This window comes from Sciurus carolinensis, chromosome 5, assembly GCF_902686445.1.
Source record: "Sciurus carolinensis chromosome 5, mSciCar1.2, whole genome shotgun sequence".
NCBI lineage: Eukaryota > Metazoa > Chordata > Mammalia > Rodentia > Sciuridae > Sciurus > Sciurus carolinensis.
In genome coordinates, this window is record NC_062217.1 from 124,704,620 (window position 1) to 124,722,694 (window position 18,075).

The window sequence follows — 18,075 nt, forward strand, 5'->3', positions numbered from 1 at the left end:
AAACTAGAGTACTAGAACAGTTACAGAGCTTCAACTCTGGTTACAATAGATAGCATGACTTTTCACATCTCAGATAGGAAGAAGTGATCCATAGGGAAATCTCACCCTAACAGATTGTAAAACTTTTTTGAAGTCCCTCAGAAAATACCTCCATAAAAATCTCCTAGAGTACTCACATTCTCCTTTTTATAAGTTATACTGGACATTACATAGTATTCCTTTTTTAAGACAGCACATGATATGCTGTATCACACAGAAAGAGAAAAGTTTTATAGGCATGATTGCTAAGTCAAGAGGGGGTCATATGGTGGTTGTTTAAATATCCTGGGATTCTCAGGTTGGATGACTAGTTACAACAGTACTTTCAAAAGTTGTGCTTCGACAAAAACAAAGTAAGACGTATCTTTCAAGTCATTTCTGGGTACTTTGAACCATAAAAGTCAAAGGCTGCCAGGTATGGTGTGCACGCCTGTAATTCCAGTGGCTCAGAAAGCTGAGGCAGGAGGATCTTGAGTTCAAGGGCAGCCTTAGCAACTCAGTGAGGCCCTTAGCAACTTAGCAAGACCCTGTCTCAAAATGAAATATAAAAAGGACTGGGGATGTGGCTCAATGGTTACTGCATCCAGATTCAATCCCTGGTACCAAAAATAAAACATAAAAAAGACAAACCCTCTGAAAAAATATAATTTTCAGAGGCAATCTGCCTCTAAGACTTGAATAAAGCAATTAAGAAAAATCCTTCAATGATGGAAGGAAGGAGAGTAGAGGAAGAGCACAGGCTAAAAGTTCAGTTTGGTCACATCCCACAGCCTTTCCTTACTGATCTCTGTTAATAAGCAGAAGGTACAATAAAATGTTCAATTTATTAGTGGGACATTACTCTTCTCATAATAAAAATAAATAAATAAAACACTGTAGCAGGCAGTACATCTTCAGAAGGCTCCCCCTTGCTGCAGCCTGCACGTGCCTCGCTTGTCGACAGGATGCCCAAGAGGAAGGTCAGCTAAGCCAAAGGTGCTGCGAAAGAGGAGCCTAAGAGGAGGTCTGCCCGCCTGCTGGCTAAGCCTGCTCCTGCCAAAGCAGATGCCAAGCCCAAGAAGACGGCGGAAAGGATAAATCTTCGGACAAAAAAGTTCAAACAAAAGGGAAGAGGAGAGCAAAGGGAAAATAGGCTGAAGTGGTTAACCAAGAAACTAAAGATTTACTTGCAGAAAACGGAGAAATGAAAAACGAGGAGAGTCCAACCTCTAATGAAGCAGAAGAGAAAGAAGCCAAGTCTGATTAATCATATACCAAGCCTTACCATTTCCCTTCTTATACAATCTAGAGGAATATATTTATCAACTATTGTGTAAAAGCAAGTTTTTTAGTAGCTCTAAAAACATTTCTTAAAAGGAGGGAATTCCAACTTATCCCATTTTTTTAGTGTAAATGATTTTTTTTAGAAGTGAGATCAACTGCTGGTTGTTTATTTTTGGGTACAATCAGAAAATAGTGGAATATTGAATTATGGGAGGCTTGGACTGTCTTGGGTGTCAGCTTAACATTCCATAGGTGGGGAGTAAGTTTTATATCCTACAATACAAAAAGCATATTAAATGGCAGTTTGGAGTCAGTCTTGCACTTACTGTCATGAATATTATAAATTACTCCTATTCCTGTTTTTAGGTAGAATTGTTTCCTGAAGAAGACCACTACTGGATCACTGCTATCAGAATCATGTGTATTCTGTAACATCTTTGGTCATGTTTTCCTAATATTTTCAATGTGCTGTGAAAGATGGAAAGTTTGAGTATGTAGTGTGTGTGACAAAATTTTGAATTAGTGGGACCTAAGCAAATACAGCATTCAAAGATACTGGTACTTGATATTCTATTAAGAAAAATTTGCCTCAAAATTCAAAGCTGGAAAGTCACTGGAATAACTGAAAAAGATTATTATTTGTCTCCCCCAAATGGTGAAGCACTGGAAATCTTCAGGCACATTATAAGTCCACAGGACATAAAGTCTACTGCCTCAGATCCACACTGTTAGATGGGCAGACACACAACATAATAAAGCAAGGAACAAATTGTCTCAAACATATGAAAATACTTCAGTAACAGATTCCACAGTGGAATAAATGTCAAAGAAAGAGTTTAGAATGTTCATAGTTAAACTGATCTGTAAGGTAAAGGACAATGTAAGGAGTAAAATCAGAAAGAAAACACAGGATGTAAAAGATCACTTCAATAAAGACGGATGCTGAAAAAAATCAAGCACTAATTCACAAACTAAAGGAATCAATAAACCAAATTAAAAATTCAAAGGAAAGCATCACCAGCAGATTAGACCACCTGGAAGACAGAGTTTCAGACAATAAAGAAAAAATACATAATCTTGAAAATATAGTTGAGCATGGAGAAAAGATGTTACAAGAACATGAAAAGAACTTCCAAGAAATATGGGATAATATGAAAAGAGTAAATATAAGTTTTATAGGACAAATGAAGGCTCGGAGATACAAACCAAAGGAATCCACAATCTTTTCAAAGAAATTATATCTGAAAAGATATAAAAATGAAACGGAAAATGAAATACAAGAAGCTTTCTGGACCCCAAATATACAAAAGTACAACAGATCCACATAATTATGGAAATTGTCTAGCATACAGAATAAGGAAAGAATTTTAAACACTGCCAGAGAAAAATAACAGGTCACATTTAGAGGGAAACCAATCCAGATCTCAACTAATATCTCAACCCAGACCTTCAAAGCTAGGTCTTGAAATAACAAATATCAAGCTCTGAAATTAAATGGATGCCGGCCAAGAATACTGTACTCAGCAAAACTCAGTTTCAGAACTGATGATGAAATAAAACCTTCCATGATAAACAAAAGTTAAAAAAATTCACAATTAGAAAGCCTATACTACAAAACATAATCAATAAAATATTTCATAAAAAAGAAATGAAAATTAAAATTGAAAACCAGCAAAGGAAGGAGCTACATTACAAGACTAGACAATCAAAGGAGAAACTAATTCAAATTAAAAATGAGAATAAATCAAAATGACAGGGAATCAAAATCATTTCTCAATAGTGTTGAGTGTAAGTGGCCCAAATTCTAATCAGTCAAAAGACATAGACTGGCATGGTGGGTGCATGCCTGTAATCCCAGCAGCTCAGGAGGCTGAGGCAGGAGGATCAAGAGTTCAAAGTCATCCTCAGCAAAAGCAAAGTGCAAAGCAACTCAGTGAGACCCTGTTTCAACCAATGCAAACAATATACAGCATTAACCCAAGATACAAAATAGGGCTGGGGGTGTGGCTCAGAGGCCAACTGACCCTGAGTTCAATCCCCTGTACCAAAAAAAATAAGGAAAGACAGACAGACACTGGCAGATTGCATTAATAAACTAGACCCAACAATATGATATCTCCACGAGACTCACTTTATAGGCAAAGACATCCACAGACTGAAGGTAAAACAAAGGGAAAAAAACATATCATTCACATGGATCTCATAAACAAGCAGGGGTTTCTATCCTCAGATAAAGTGTACTTCAAGCCAAGGTTAATCAGAAGGGACAAAGAACAGCATTTCATACTGCTAAAGGGAATTATACATCAACAAGACATAACAATCATAAATATTTATGCCCCAAACAATGGAGCATCTATATACATCAAACAAACCCTTCTAAATTTCAAGAATCAAACTGACCACAACACAATAATGCTGGGTGGCTTTTTTTTTTTTTTTTAATTGTAAACAAATGGGATACATGTTGTTTCTCGGTTTGTACATGGCATAAAGGCATACCATTTGTGTAATCATAAATTTACATAGGGTAATGTTGTTTGATTCATTGTTATTTTTTCCCTTCCCCCCAACCCCTCCCACCCCTCTTTTCCCTCCTACCTTCCTCCATTCTTGCCCCCCTCCCTAAACCTAACTCTAACCCTAACACTAACCCTTCCCACCCCTCATTATGTGTCATCATCCATTTATTAGCAATATCATATCTCCTTTGGTTTTTTGAGATTGGCTTATCTCACTTAGCATGATATTCTCCAATTTCATCCATTTGCCTGTGAATGCCATAATTTTATCATTCTTTATGGCTGAGTAATATCCCATTGTATATATACACCACAGTTTCTTTATCCATTCATCAATTGAAGGACATCTAGGTTGCTTTCACAATCTGGCTATTGTGAACTGAGCAGCTATGAACATTGATGTGGCTGTATCTCTGTAGTATGCTGATTTTAAGTCCTTTGGGTACAGGCCAAGGAGTGGGATAGCTGGGTCAAATGATGGTTTCATTCCAAGTTTTCTAAGGAATCTCCACACTGCTTTCCAGAGTGGCTACACTAATTTGCAGCCCCACCAGCAATGTATCCTCACAAACACCTGTTGTTGCTTGTATTCTTGATAATTGCCATTCTAATTGGGGTGAGATGGAATCTTAGGGTGGTTTTGATTTGCATTTCTCTTATTACTACAGATGTTGAACATTTTTCCATATGTTTGTTGATTGCTTGTAGACACTTCTGTGAAGTGTCTATTCATTTCCTTAGCCCATTTGTCGATTGGATTACTTGCACTCTTGGTATAGACTTTTTTGAGTTCTTTATAGATTCTGGAGATTAGTGCTATATCTTAATAATGATTGGCAAAGATTTTCTCCCACTCTGTAGGCTCTTTCTTCGCATTGCTGATAGTTTCCTTTGCTGAGGGAAAGCTTTTTAGTTTGAATCTATCCCAGTTATTGATTCTTGCTTTTATTTCTTGTGCTATGGGAGTCCTGTTGAGGAAGTCTGGTCCTAAGCTGACACGTTGAAGATCTGGACCTACTTTTTCTTCTATAATCTGCAGGGTCTCTGGTCTGATTCCGAGGTCCTTAATCCATTTTGAGTTTAGTTTTGTGCATGGTGAGAGATATGGGTTTAGTTTCATTCTGTTGCATATGGATTTCCAATTCTCCCAGCACCATTTGTTGAAGAGGCTATCTTTTCTCCATTGCATATTTTTGGCCCCTTTGTCTAGTATGAGAAAATTGTATTTATTTGGGTTTGTGTCCGTGTCCTCTATTCTGTACCATTGATCTACCTTTCTATTTTGGTGCCAATACCATGCCGTTTTTGTTACTATTGCTTTGTAGTAGAGTTGAAGATCTGGTATTGCGATACCCCCTGCTTCACTCTTTCTGCTAAGGATTGCTTTAGCTATTCTGGGTTTCTTATTCTTCCAGATATATTTCATAATTGCTTGCTCTATTTCTGTAAGGTACATCATTGGGATTTTAATTGGAATTGCATTGAATCTGTATAGCACTTTTGGTAGTATGGCCATTTTGACAATATTAATTCTTCCTATCCAAGAACAGGGGAGATCTTTCCATCTTCTAAGGTTTTCTTTAATTTCTTTCTTTAGTGTTCTGTGGTTCTCATTGTAGAGGTCTTTCACCTCTTTTGTGAGATTGATTCCCAAGTATTTTATTTTTTTCAAGGCTATTGTGAATGGGGTAGTTTTCCTAATTATTCTTTCCAAAGATTCATCATTTATGTATAAAAATGCATTAGATTTATGTGCATTGATCTTATATCCCGCTACTTTACTGAATTCACTTATGAGTTCTAAAAGTTTTCTGGTGGAATTTCCTGGTTCCTCTAAGTTTATAATCATATCATCAGCAAATAGGGATAGTTTGAGTTCTTCTTTTCCTATTCTTATCCCTTTAATTTCTTTGGTCTGGCTAATTGCTCTGGCTAGAGTTTCAAGGACGATATTGAATAGAAGTGGTGAAAGGGGGCATCCCTGCCTTGTTCCAGTTTTTAGGGGGAATGCTTTCAGTTTTTCACCATTTAGAATGATATTAGCCATGGGCTTAGCATAGATGGCCTTTACAATGTTAAGGAATGTTCCCACTATCCCTATTTTTTCTAGTGTTTTGAGCATGAAGGGATGCTATATTTTATCAAATGCTTTTTCTGCATCTATTGAAATAATCATATGATTCTTGAGTTTAAGTCTACTGATATGGTGAATTACATTTATTGATTTCCTGATGTTGAACCAACCTTGCATCCCTGGGATGACACCCATTTGATCATGGTGCACTATCTTTTTAATATGTTTTTGTATGTGATTTGCTAAAATTTCGTTGAGAATTTTTGTGTCGATGATCATTAAGGATATTGGTCTGAAATTTTCTTTCCTCAATGTGTCTCTGTCTGCTTTAGATATCAGGGTAATATTGGCTTCATAGAATGAGTTTGGGAGGGTTCCCTCCTCTTCTATTTTATGGAATACTTTGAGAAGTATTGGAATGAGCTCTTCTTTAAAGGTTTTGTAGAACTTGGCTGAGAACCCATCTGGTCCCGGACTTTTCTTTGTTGGTAGGCTTTTGATGACTTCTTCTATTTCATTACTTGAAATTGGTCTATTTAAATTGTGTATGTCCTCCTCGTTCAGTTTAGGCAATTCATATGTCTCTAGAAACTTGTTGATATCTTCGAAATTTTCTATTTTGTTGGAGTATAGATTTTCAAAATAGCTTCTAATTATGCTTTGTATTTCAATCGTGTCTGTTGTGATATTTCCTTGTTCATTCTGAATTTTAGTGATTTGGGTTTTCTCTCGTCTTCTCTTTGTTAGTGTGGCTAAAGGTTTATCAATTTTGTTTATTTTTTCAAAGAACCAACTATTTGTTTTGTCAATTTTTTATATTGTTTCTTTTGTTTAAATTTCATTGATTTCACCCCTGAGTTTAACTATTTCCTGTCTTCTACTACTTTTGGTGTTGGTCTGTTCTTCTTTTTCTAGGGCTTTGAGCTGTAGTGTTAGGTCATTTATTTGTTGAGTTTTACTTCTTTTATTGAATGCGCTCCATGAAATAAAGTTTCCTCTAAGTACTGCTTTCATAGTGTCCCAGAGATTTTGATATGATGCTTCTTTGTTCTCATTTACCTCTAAGAATTTTTTAATTTCCTTCCTAATATCTTCTGTTATCCATTCATCATATAATAGCATATTGCTTAATCTCCAGGTGTTGGAGTAGTTTCTGTTTTTTACTCTTTCATTTATTTCTAACTTCAATCCATTATGATCTGATAGAATACAAGGTAGTGTCTCTATCTTCTTGTATTTGCTAACATTAGCTTTGTGGCATAATATATGGTCTATTTTAGAGAAGGATCCATGTGCTGCTGAGAAGAAAGTGTATTCGCTCTTGGTTGGATGGTATATTCTATAAATGTCTGTTAAGTCTAAATTATTGATTGTGTTATTGAGATCTATGGTTTCTTTGTTCAATTTTTGTCTGGAAGATCTGTCCAGTGGTGAGAGAGGCGTGTAAAAATCACCTAGTATTATTGTGTTATGGTCTAGATGGTTTCTGAAATTGAGAAGGATTTGTTTGACATACATGGATGAGCCACTGTTTGGGGCATAGATGTTTATGATTGTTATGTCTTGCTGATTTATGCTTCCCTTAAGCAGTATGAAATGTCCTTCTTTATCCCTTCTGACTAACTTTGGCTTGAAGTCCACATTATCTGAAATGAGGATGGATACTCCAGCTTTTTTGCTGAGTCCATGTGCATGGTATGTTTTCCCCATCCTTTCATCTTTAGTCTATGGGTATCTTTTTCTATGAGGTGAGTCTCTTGCAGGCAACATATTGTTGGATCTTTCTTTTTAATCCAATCTGCCAGTCTACGTCTTTTGATTGATGAATTCAGGCCATTAACATTCAGGGTTATTATTGAGATATGATTTGTATTCTCAGTCATTTGGTTCATTTTTAAAATTTTATTTATTTATTTTTTTTGACACGACTTGGTTCCTCCTTTATTTGACAATTCCTTTAGGATAATTCCTCCCTTTGCTGATTTGCTTCTTTTTCATCTCTTCTTCATGGAATATTTTGCTGAGAATGTTCTATAATGCTAGTTTTCTTTTTGTAAATTCTTTTAGCTTTTGTTTATCTTGGAAGGATTTTATTTCATAGTCAAATTTGAAGGTAAGTTTTGTTGGGTATAAGATTCTTGGTTGGCATCCATTTTCTTTCAGGGCTTGAAAAATGTTGTTCCAGACCCTTCTAGCTTTTAGTGTCTGGATTGAAAAATCTGCTGATATCCGTATTGGTTTCCCCCTGAATGTAATTTGGTTCTTTTCTCTCACAGCCTTTAAAATTCTGTCTTTAGTTTGTATGTTAGGTATTTTCATTATAATGTGCCTTGGTGTGGGTCTGTTGTAATTTTGTGTGTTTGGAGTCCTATAAGCCTCTTGAACTTGATTTTCCATTTCATTCTTCAGATTTGGGAAATTTTCTGATATTATTTAATTGAATAGATTGTTCATTCCTTTGGTTTGTTTCTCTAAGCCTTCCTCAATCCCAATAATTCTCAAATTTGGCCTTTTCATGATATCCCATAGTTCTTGCAGATTCTGTTCATGATTTCTTACCATCTTCTCTGTTTGTTCAACTTTGTTTTCAAGGTTAAATATTTTGTCTTCAATATCTGAGGTTCTGTCTTCCAGGTGTTCTATCCTATTGGTTATGCTTTTCTATGGCGTTCTTAATTTGGTTTATTGTTTCCTTCATTTCAAGGATTTCTGTTTGGTTTTTTTTAATATCTCTAACTCTTTATTGAAATGATCTTTTGCTTCCTGTATTTGCTCTTTTAACTGTCGATTGGTGAGATCATTCAATGCCTGCATTTGCTCTTTCATCTCATCATTCAATGCCTGCATTTGCTCTTTCATCTCATCGTTTGCTTCCCTGATCATTTTAATTATGTACATTCTGAACTCCCTTTCTGTCATTTCTTCTGTCATGCTGTCGTTGGATTTTATTGATGTAACATCTAGATTTGTTTGGGGCATTTTCTTCCCTTGTTTTCTCATATTGTTCAGGAATCAGTGGGTCATTAAGATATTGCAGATTTCCTCTATTGACTTATAATGTCCCTGAAGATTGCTAGTATATCCCCTCTTATCCTTCAGTAGCCTGAAGTCTTGGAGGAAGTTGATAATGCGGTGCTCCACAAGGAAGCTGCCTCTCTAGGGTTGGTGACCCTCAGGTGGGGTATATTCCCTGCTAGTGGGCAGAGGTGCCTCCACTTGTTGACCAATGGTCATCCAAAGGGGAACTAGGCTGCGTGCTGAGGCAAGGCCTGTTTGAGCCTGTGTCTCTGGTTTTACCGTCCTTGTGGGAAAACCTCACCCGGCAGGGAAGACTCACCCGGTGGGGAGGTCTCGCTGGTCAATTCCCCTCCTAGAGGTTCCCCTCAATCTACAACTACTGCCTGGGTTGGGCTGTCTTCCTCTGTAACGTTCCCAGGGGCCCGGACCTACCTCCTGGGCCTGGGAGCCTCACCCTTCGCAGACGAGTCTCCTTAGGCTGCCTCTCCTCAGAGAATCTGCCCGCAGTCCTGGAACCTTCACTCCGCCCCTAGGCGTGTCTGTGTGCGGCTCTTCCACCAAGAAGCCTCCTAGGTCCTGGGACCCTGCTCTGCACCTAATCGCCTGGCTACACGGCCCCTCCTCTGAGCAGCCACCTGGAGCCCCGTACAGTCGCTCCGAATCCCAGCGACCCGCCGCACGCCTCTTCCTCCGGACAGCTGCCCAGCGTTCCGGTGCGGTCACTAGGAGTCCAAGCAACTCACTGTGCACCTCCTCCGCCCGCCAACTGCCTGTAGCCCTGGGCAGTCACTCCGAGTCCAAGTGACCTGCCCCGTTCCTCCTCCTCTTCCGGGCAGCCCTGGGTGGCTTTAACATGCCTCTCATCACTGGATAGATCTCCAAACAAAAACTAGATAAACTATAGACCTAAAAAACACAATTAAAAATTTAGACTTAACAGACATATATAGAATACTTCACCCATCAGTGAATGAATACACTTTCTTCTCAGCAGCACACGGATCCTACAAAAGACCATATCTTAGGCCACAAAGCAACTCTTAGCAAATACAAAAAAATGGAGATAATACCTTGCATTCTATCAGATCATAATGGAATGAAAGTAGAAATCAACAATAAAATAAAAGGCAGAAATTAATCCAATACCTGGAGACTAAATAATATGCTATTGAATGACCAATGCATAGCAGAAGAAATCAGGGATAAAATACAAAAATACTTAGAGGTAAATGAGAATAGTAAAACAACATTTCAAAATCTCTGGGACACTATGAAGGCAGTTCTAAAAGGAAAGTTCATTGCATTGAGCTCATTCATTAAAAGAATAAAAAGTCACCAAATAAGTAAATTAACATTACATTTCAAAGCCCTAGAAAAAAGAACAAATTGACACCAAATGAAGAAGACAGGAAATAATTAAAATCAGAGCCAAAATTAATGAAATTTGAAACAAACAAAAAAAATCAACAAACCAAAAACTTGGTTCTTTGAAAAAATAAAACTGATAAACCCTTAACCAAGCTAATTAAGAGAAAGAGAAAAACTCAAATTACAAAAATTCATGAGGAAAAAGGAAGTATAATCACTACTGAACACTATGACATAGACAATACTGAAATACACTCATACATTGCTGGTGGGAGTGCAAATTGGTACAACCACTATGGAAAGCAGTATGAAGATTTCTTAGAAAACTTGGACTGAAACCACCTTGTGACCTAGTTATCCCACTCCTTCGTGTACATACAAAGGAGTTAAAATCAGCATACTACAGTGACATAGCCACATCAATGTTTATAGCAGTTCATTTCATAATAGCCAAGCTATGGAACCAACCTAGGTGTCCTTTCAATAAATATTGAAATATATATATTTCAATCCCCAGTACCAGTGGGGGAAAGAAAAGCAGAAAGTGGGGTGGATAAGCAAATATACAAATGACTAAATGGATATCTGGAATAGGATATATATATATATAGTGGAATATTATCTGATCATAAAGAAGAATGAAAATATGGCATTTCCCAGTAAATGGATGACCAAAGCATCTAGAGACTATCATGCTAAATGAAGTAAAATAATCCCAAAAGACCATAGGCCAAATGTTCTCTCTGATATGTGGATGCCAACACACAATGGCGGGGGCAGGGAGAGTACATTGAATTAGACAACGGGGAATGAAGGGAAGAGAGCGGGGATGGGAACAGGACAGACAGTAGAATGAATCAGACATAACTTTCCTATGTTCATATATGAATACTCCACATCATATACAACCACAAGAATGGGATCCTCATTAAAATAAGTTATATTCCATGTATGTATAATGTCAAAATACACTCTACTGTCATATATATCTAGAAAGAACAACAAAAAAAAAAATGACTAGAAGAGTTGGGGTTGTGACTCAGTGGTAGACTGCTTGCCTTACATGTGTGAGGCACTGCTTCAATGGTTGGAACCATATATAAATAAATGAATAAAGTAAAGGTCTATCAACAAATTTTTTAAAAATTTTTAAATTTTTTTTAAATGGAACTTGTTAAAACTAAAAAGTTATAGGCTGGGGTTGTAGCTCAGTGGTAGTTGCCTAGCATGTGTGAGGGTTTGATCCTTAGCACCACATAAAAATACAAAATAAAATAAAATAAAGGCATGCTGTCCATCTACAACTACCAAAAAAAAAAGTCACAAAGAACTGTACATCAATACTGTACTCTTGCTAACATAACTTTCCTACAAATATACAGGTTAACAATTCTAAAACCACTATACATGAACATGTATAAGTGATGCTGGATGCAGTAGTGCATGCCTATAATTCCAATTACTCAGAAGGCTGAGGCATGAAGATAGAAAGTTCAAGACCCTCTCTAAACCTCTCTAAAATAAAAAGGGTTGGGGATGTATCTCAGTTGTAGAGCAACCCTGAGTTCAATCCCCAGTACCAGCGGGGGAAAGAAAAGCAGAAAGTGGGGTGGATAAGCAAATGTACAAATGACTAAACAGATATCTGGAATAGGATTCTGAAACAGAAAAAGAACATATAACTATGAATAAACTATAGGCTTTAGTTAATAATAACATTTTAATATTGGGTGTTCAATTACAACAAATATACTAAACTAATTTAAGATGTAAATAATAAGGGAAATGGGTGAGGGAATAGTGGAAATTTTCTGTATTATCTTCTCAACTTTTTTACTATCTAAAACTATTCTACAACTAAAATCTGTTTTTAAAATGTTTTAAAATTTATTTTAAAAAGTAGGAACTACTGGGTGTGGTGGTACATGCCTGTAAGCCCAGCAGCTCAGGAGGTTGAGGCAGGAGATCACAAGTTTGAGGCAAGCCTCAGCAACTTAGTGAAGCCCTAAGCAACCTAGCAAAACCCTGTCTCAAAATAAAACTAAAAAAAGGTTGTGAGGGCTGGGGTATAGCTCAGTTGGTAGAGTCCTTGCCTCCCATGCACAAGGCCCTGGGTTCAATCCTCAGCACCACAAAAAAAAGGGTGGGGGGGGCTGTGACCTTGACTCAGTGGTAACAGTGAGGTTCAATCACTGAACCTCACTGTTCTAATGGATTCCTGTCTGTCTTGTTTGTGTATAGGAAATAATTAAAAATGTAAAAGTATTCCTTAAATCATTCTGTTGTTATTATGATTTACCAAAAAAAATAATTCTGAGTATCTTTATCATGATGTGAACTAGTATACCAAAAAATGTATAAAAAGTTCTTTAGAAATGTTTTAAAGGTAGAAACTTGTTTTAGTCAACTATTTCGCTGTTGCGACAAAAAGGATCTGACCAGCACAATTATAAAGGACGAAGAGTTTATTTGAGAGCTCACAGTTCCAGAGGTCTTAGTCCATGGAAGGCCGGTTCCATTCCTCTGGGCTCGAGGTGAGGCGTGGTAGAGGGAAGCAACTCGAATCATCAGGAAGCAGAGAGAGACTCCACTCTCCAGATACAAATATATACCCCAAAGCCACGCCTCAATTCCAATCTGCTCCAGCTACACCCCACCACTTCAGTTACCACTCAGTTAATCCCTATCAGGGAATTAAATCACTGATTCGGTTAAGAGTTTTACAACCAAATCATTTCTCCTCTGAAGCTTTTTGCATTGTCTCACATGTGAGCTTTTGGGGGACACCTCACAACCAAACCATAACAAAACAATAAAAATCAGCAGCATATTTCTAAAAATTCACATGCAAATGGAAAACTTACAAAAGAAAAAAAGATCACATAGAAATAATTTCTAGTACATATCATACTCCAAAAATGATATATCCCAGTGAAATATAGGAACTAGTTCACATCATGATAAAGATACTCAGAATTTTTTTTTTTTGGTAAATCATAATAACAACAGAATGATTTAAGGAATACTTTTACATTTTTAATTATTTCCTATACACAAACAAGACAGACAGGAATCCATTAGAACTTGTTCATCCTTAGAATCAAAAGGAATCAAAAAGAACTTCCGAGATTCAGAAAGTTAAGCATGAGAATGCTTACATGATTATATAATAATGTAAATCCTCTCCCCAATCCCTGCCTTAGGGTACTAGGGATTAAATGGGACTACCCACATGCTAGGCAAGCACTCTAACACTGAGTTACATTTCCAGCTCTTTTTAATTTTTTATTTTTGAGACAGAGTCTCAATAAATTGCCCAAACTTACCTCAAAACTTGTGATCTTCCGAACTTGGCCTCCCTGGAAGCTAAGATTACAGGAGTATGGTGCCATACCAACAATAATGTAATCTTTATAAATTGTGTATAAGTGGAATCTTATTTTAAATGTATTAGAAAACTTCATTATTTAAGAAAATATTTAAATTTATAAAAGCCAAATCTCCTTTTCATTTCTTCTGTAATGAAATCCCCAGTACTACAAATATAAAGACAAAAAAGTTATGAAAATATTTGAATAAGAGTAAACCAGGATAAATGTAGAAGGAATAAAATGATACTATTGATTTTTTTAATCTTAAAACAAGTCTAAGAGATTTCTATAATGAATATACCATTTCATTAAGTTATAACTTAAATATTTACTGTATATTTACTATAAGCTAGACATAGTATTAATATTAGAGATACAAAGATGACTAAAAGTCATGGGACCTTCTAATGTAAGAGAAAGAAAATCCATATTAGAGATACGGATAAAGTACCTTGAGAAGTCTGTAAAAGTTTACAGAGAAAATAATACCTGAATTAGGTTTGACAGAGTTGTATAATAAAGACTGGCCTTTGCTCTTGGTTTCTGGGACAAAGTCTCTAAACCTTAGGTATTTCCCAAGTGATATGAGTGTCTTTGTTATTCATGGTGGGGCCCCAATGAGTTTATACCAACCAAGTAACTCATTGTGAGTCCCTAAATAGTTTCAAGATAGGGGCTGGCCATGCTGAAAAGACCACCTGATGACAAGGCTTAGACTTTGAGTCACATAATCGGCCTAACCTCTTATGAGTGGAGGGAGCTGGACACCAAGTTCAATCATATGGTCAATGATTCAATCAATCATGCCTACACAATGAAGCCCCAATAAAAACTCAACATTGAGGCTCTGTGAGCTTCCCTAGTTGGTGATATATACTGCTGTGTCAGCAGAGTGATACATTCTGAGAATGAAGATGATGAATGGGTTAATTCTCTCCTAGCACTAACCAGTGTTTTTCATTATTTGCTTTTCTTTACTTGTCAAACAATTAACCAATAAAGTTATCCTTTCCTGAAAAGAATAATAAAGGAAAACATCAAAGAAAAACACCAGAGATTCGACTTCCTGATCAGTAATCTTTCTTTAGGTTTATGGGAACCGGGAATGCCTGGAATACCTGGTGACCAATGGAGGACATTAAAATTCCTCAGAGGCCGATGTAGCAATCCAGCAATGCAGGAGTATGGCAAGTTCAAGGCTACCTCAGCAATTTAGCAAGACCATCAACAACTTAACAAGGCCCTGTCTCAAAATAAAAAATAAAAAGGGTTGGGGATGTGGCTCAATGGTTAAGTGCGCCTGGATTCAATCCCTGCTACCAAAAAATAATTAATTAATTAAAAATGGCTGGGGGCATAGCTCAGTGGTAGAATATCCCTGGGTTAAGTCTCCAGTACCACCACCACCAAAAAAAAAAAAAAAAAAAAAGATAACTGATTACTGGCAAAGCATCATGCACACAACAACTACTATGAACCAAACTACTGAGAAGGCTGACAGCAGCAAGAGGATCACAAGTTCTAGGCCAACCTAGGCAACTCAGCAAGAGCCTATCCAAAAATAAAATAAGCTGGGCATGGTGGCTCATGACTAATTCCAGCAACTCAGAAGGCTGAGAGAGGAGGATAGCAAGTTCAAAGTCAGTTTTAGCAACTTAGCAAGGCCCTAAGCCTTGGGGCTTAACGTGGGGCTATGGTTCAATGGTTAAACACCCCTTGGTTTAATCCCTGGTACCAAAAAATAAATAAACAAAATGAAATGAATTTTTTTTGTGTGTGTGTGGTGTTGCAGATTGAACCCAGGGCCTTGTGCATGCAAGGCAAGCACTCTACAGCTAAGCTATGTTCTCAGCCCACAAAATGAAATTTTAAAAGGTTGGGGATGTCACTGGATTATAGAGCACTTGCCTGGCATGTGTAAGGCTCTGAATTCAATCCTAAATACTGAAAATACAAACAGAGAAAACTGATTACTGCAAAAATTAATGAACATTCCAGTGCCTACCTATGAATAAATTAGAAAAACATTGATTTTTCTAATTTATTAGAAATTAGAAATTAGAATTAATTAGAATTAGAAATTTCATAGGAGCTTTTGTGCCTATAACCCATAGCAAGATGCAATTCATCATTTATCTTCCACCTGCTAGCTTATTATAAGTCCTTTCTTCTACTGTTACTCTCTCAAGTTACTGGCTACAAGAGGTAGCAGCAGAGCTGGACCTTTCATGATTACGAGGACACTGAAGCTTAACTTTGGGGACTCTTCCAGATCTCATCCTATTCATCTCTCTCTTTTGTCAAGGATATTTGTATCCTTTTGCTATAATAGAACTTTAATCATTAGGTATGATGCTTTCCTGAGTTCTGTGTGTTGTTCAAACAAAGTATCAAACTTGAAGGTGTCACAGGAACTGCTGATTTTGTAGCATCTTTGTGATAAGCACAGGATGCCTGGGGACACTCAAACTTGCTCCTATTATCTAAAGTGAGGACAATATTGTGGAGGATTGTACCCTTGTGTAAACTGAACCAACACTGGGTAATGTCATTATCTCCATTGCAAACATTCTAGAGGAATTAGTTTAAGAATTCACAAGGTTAGCAGGGCACAGTGGCCCACTCCTGTAATCCCTGCAACTCTGGAAAGTAAGGCAGGATGACTGCAAGTTTGAGGCCAGTCTGGGTAACTTAGGAAGATCCTATCTCAAAATTTAAAAAATAATAAAAAGGAGTGGGGATATAGCTCAGTGGTAGAGCAACCCTGGGTTTAATTCCCAGAACTTCAAGAACATAGCATGGACCACACGTAAAGTCACACATCTATAATTCTGGCTACTTGTGAGGCTGAAGTAGTAGGATCGCCAAGTTTAAGGTCGGCCTGGGCAACTAAGCAAGACTCTGTACCACGATAATTTTTTTTTAAGACTGGGGGTATAACTCAGTGGTAGAGTGCTGGCCTAGCTAGTATGCCTTAGGCCCTGGTTTAAATTCCCAGTACTAAAAACAAATAAACAGCATGATACTGGCATAAAAACAGACATAAAGCAATGGAACAGAACAGAGAATCCAAAAATAAATCCACCGATTTACAGCCAACTGATTTTTCCCCCCGGTGCTGATGACCACTAAGCTATATCCCCAGTCCTACAAGCTAACTGATTTTTTAAAAAGGCAGCAAGTATATACATTAGAAAAAGGAAAGTCTCTTCAATAACTGGTGTTAGGAAAGAAAGTATATATTATATAGAAGAAAGAAATTAGATCCCTATCTCTCACTATATACAAAGATCTAAGACTTAAATAATAGTCTTTGAAACTACTAAAAGGAAATATAGGAAAAATGCTTCAGGACATTGATCTAGGAAAAGATTTTTTTCGATATGACCCCCAAAAGCATAGACAACAAAAGCTAAAATTGACAATAGAATTAAATCAAACTAAAAAGCTTCTGGGGTGGTAGGGAGAGAAGCTCAGTGGTAGAACACTTGCCTAGCACACATAAGGTCCTGGGTTCAAGTCCCAGCATCACAAAGAAAGAAAACATATATACAGCAAAGAAAACAATCAACAGAATGAATGGACTACATAACAATGAGAAAAAATATTTGCAAATTAATCTGACAATGGATTAAATTCCAGAATATATAAGGAATTTAACTAAACAGCAAAACAAGACCAAATAATCTGATTAAAAATGCATGAATAAACTTAAGAGGTTTCTCAGTAGGCTCTACAAATGGCCAAAAAGTATATGAAAAAATGTTCACCATCACTAATCTCGGTGGAACTGCAAATCAAAACAATAAGACATATCACCTTTGTTAGAATGGCTACTATTAAAAAGACAAAAAAAATAACAAATGCAGGTGAGAATAGAAAAAGGTGAACTTTCATATGCTATTGGTGGAAATGTAAATTAGCACATCCATTATGGAAAATGGTATGGAGATTTCTCAAAAACTAAAAAAGAACTACCATATGATCCAGCAATCCAACTACTGCATATATATTCAAAGGAAAGGAAATTAGTATTTTGAAGAGATATCTGAACTTGCACATCCACAGCAGGGCTAGTCACAATAGCCTAGATATGGAATCAGTCTAGGTCTAGGTATACATACACAATGGAATATTATGGAGTCATTAAAAAAAAACAAAATTCTGCGCTAAGGATGTAGCTCAGTTGTATAGCATTTGCCTAGCATGCACAAAGCTATGGATTCAATCTCCAGCAGTGCAAAAAACAGAAAGAAAGAAAGGAAGGAAGGAAGGAAGGAAGGAAGGAAGGAAGGAAGGAAGGAAGGAAGGAAGGAAGGAAGATTATTTCAAAAATCCATACTAAAGCACAAACAAAACTAAATTGCATAATCTTATGAATAAAGAGAAATTTCTATACTCTTCTAGAGAGAAAAAAAGA

At 36.8% G+C, this 18,075-nt stretch overlaps 1 protein-coding gene and 1 pseudogene across 2 annotated transcripts in view; one reads left to right on the forward strand and one right to left on the reverse strand.

Annotated features, from left to right (window-relative positions):
- Window positions 1-18,075, reverse strand: part of Usp54 (ubiquitin specific peptidase 54) — a 137,018-nt gene that overhangs the window by 89,026 nt on the left and 29,917 nt on the right. The gene's annotated exons all lie outside the window — the stretch shown is intronic.
- Window positions 984-1,285, forward strand: LOC124984564 (non-histone chromosomal protein HMG-14-like; annotated as a pseudogene).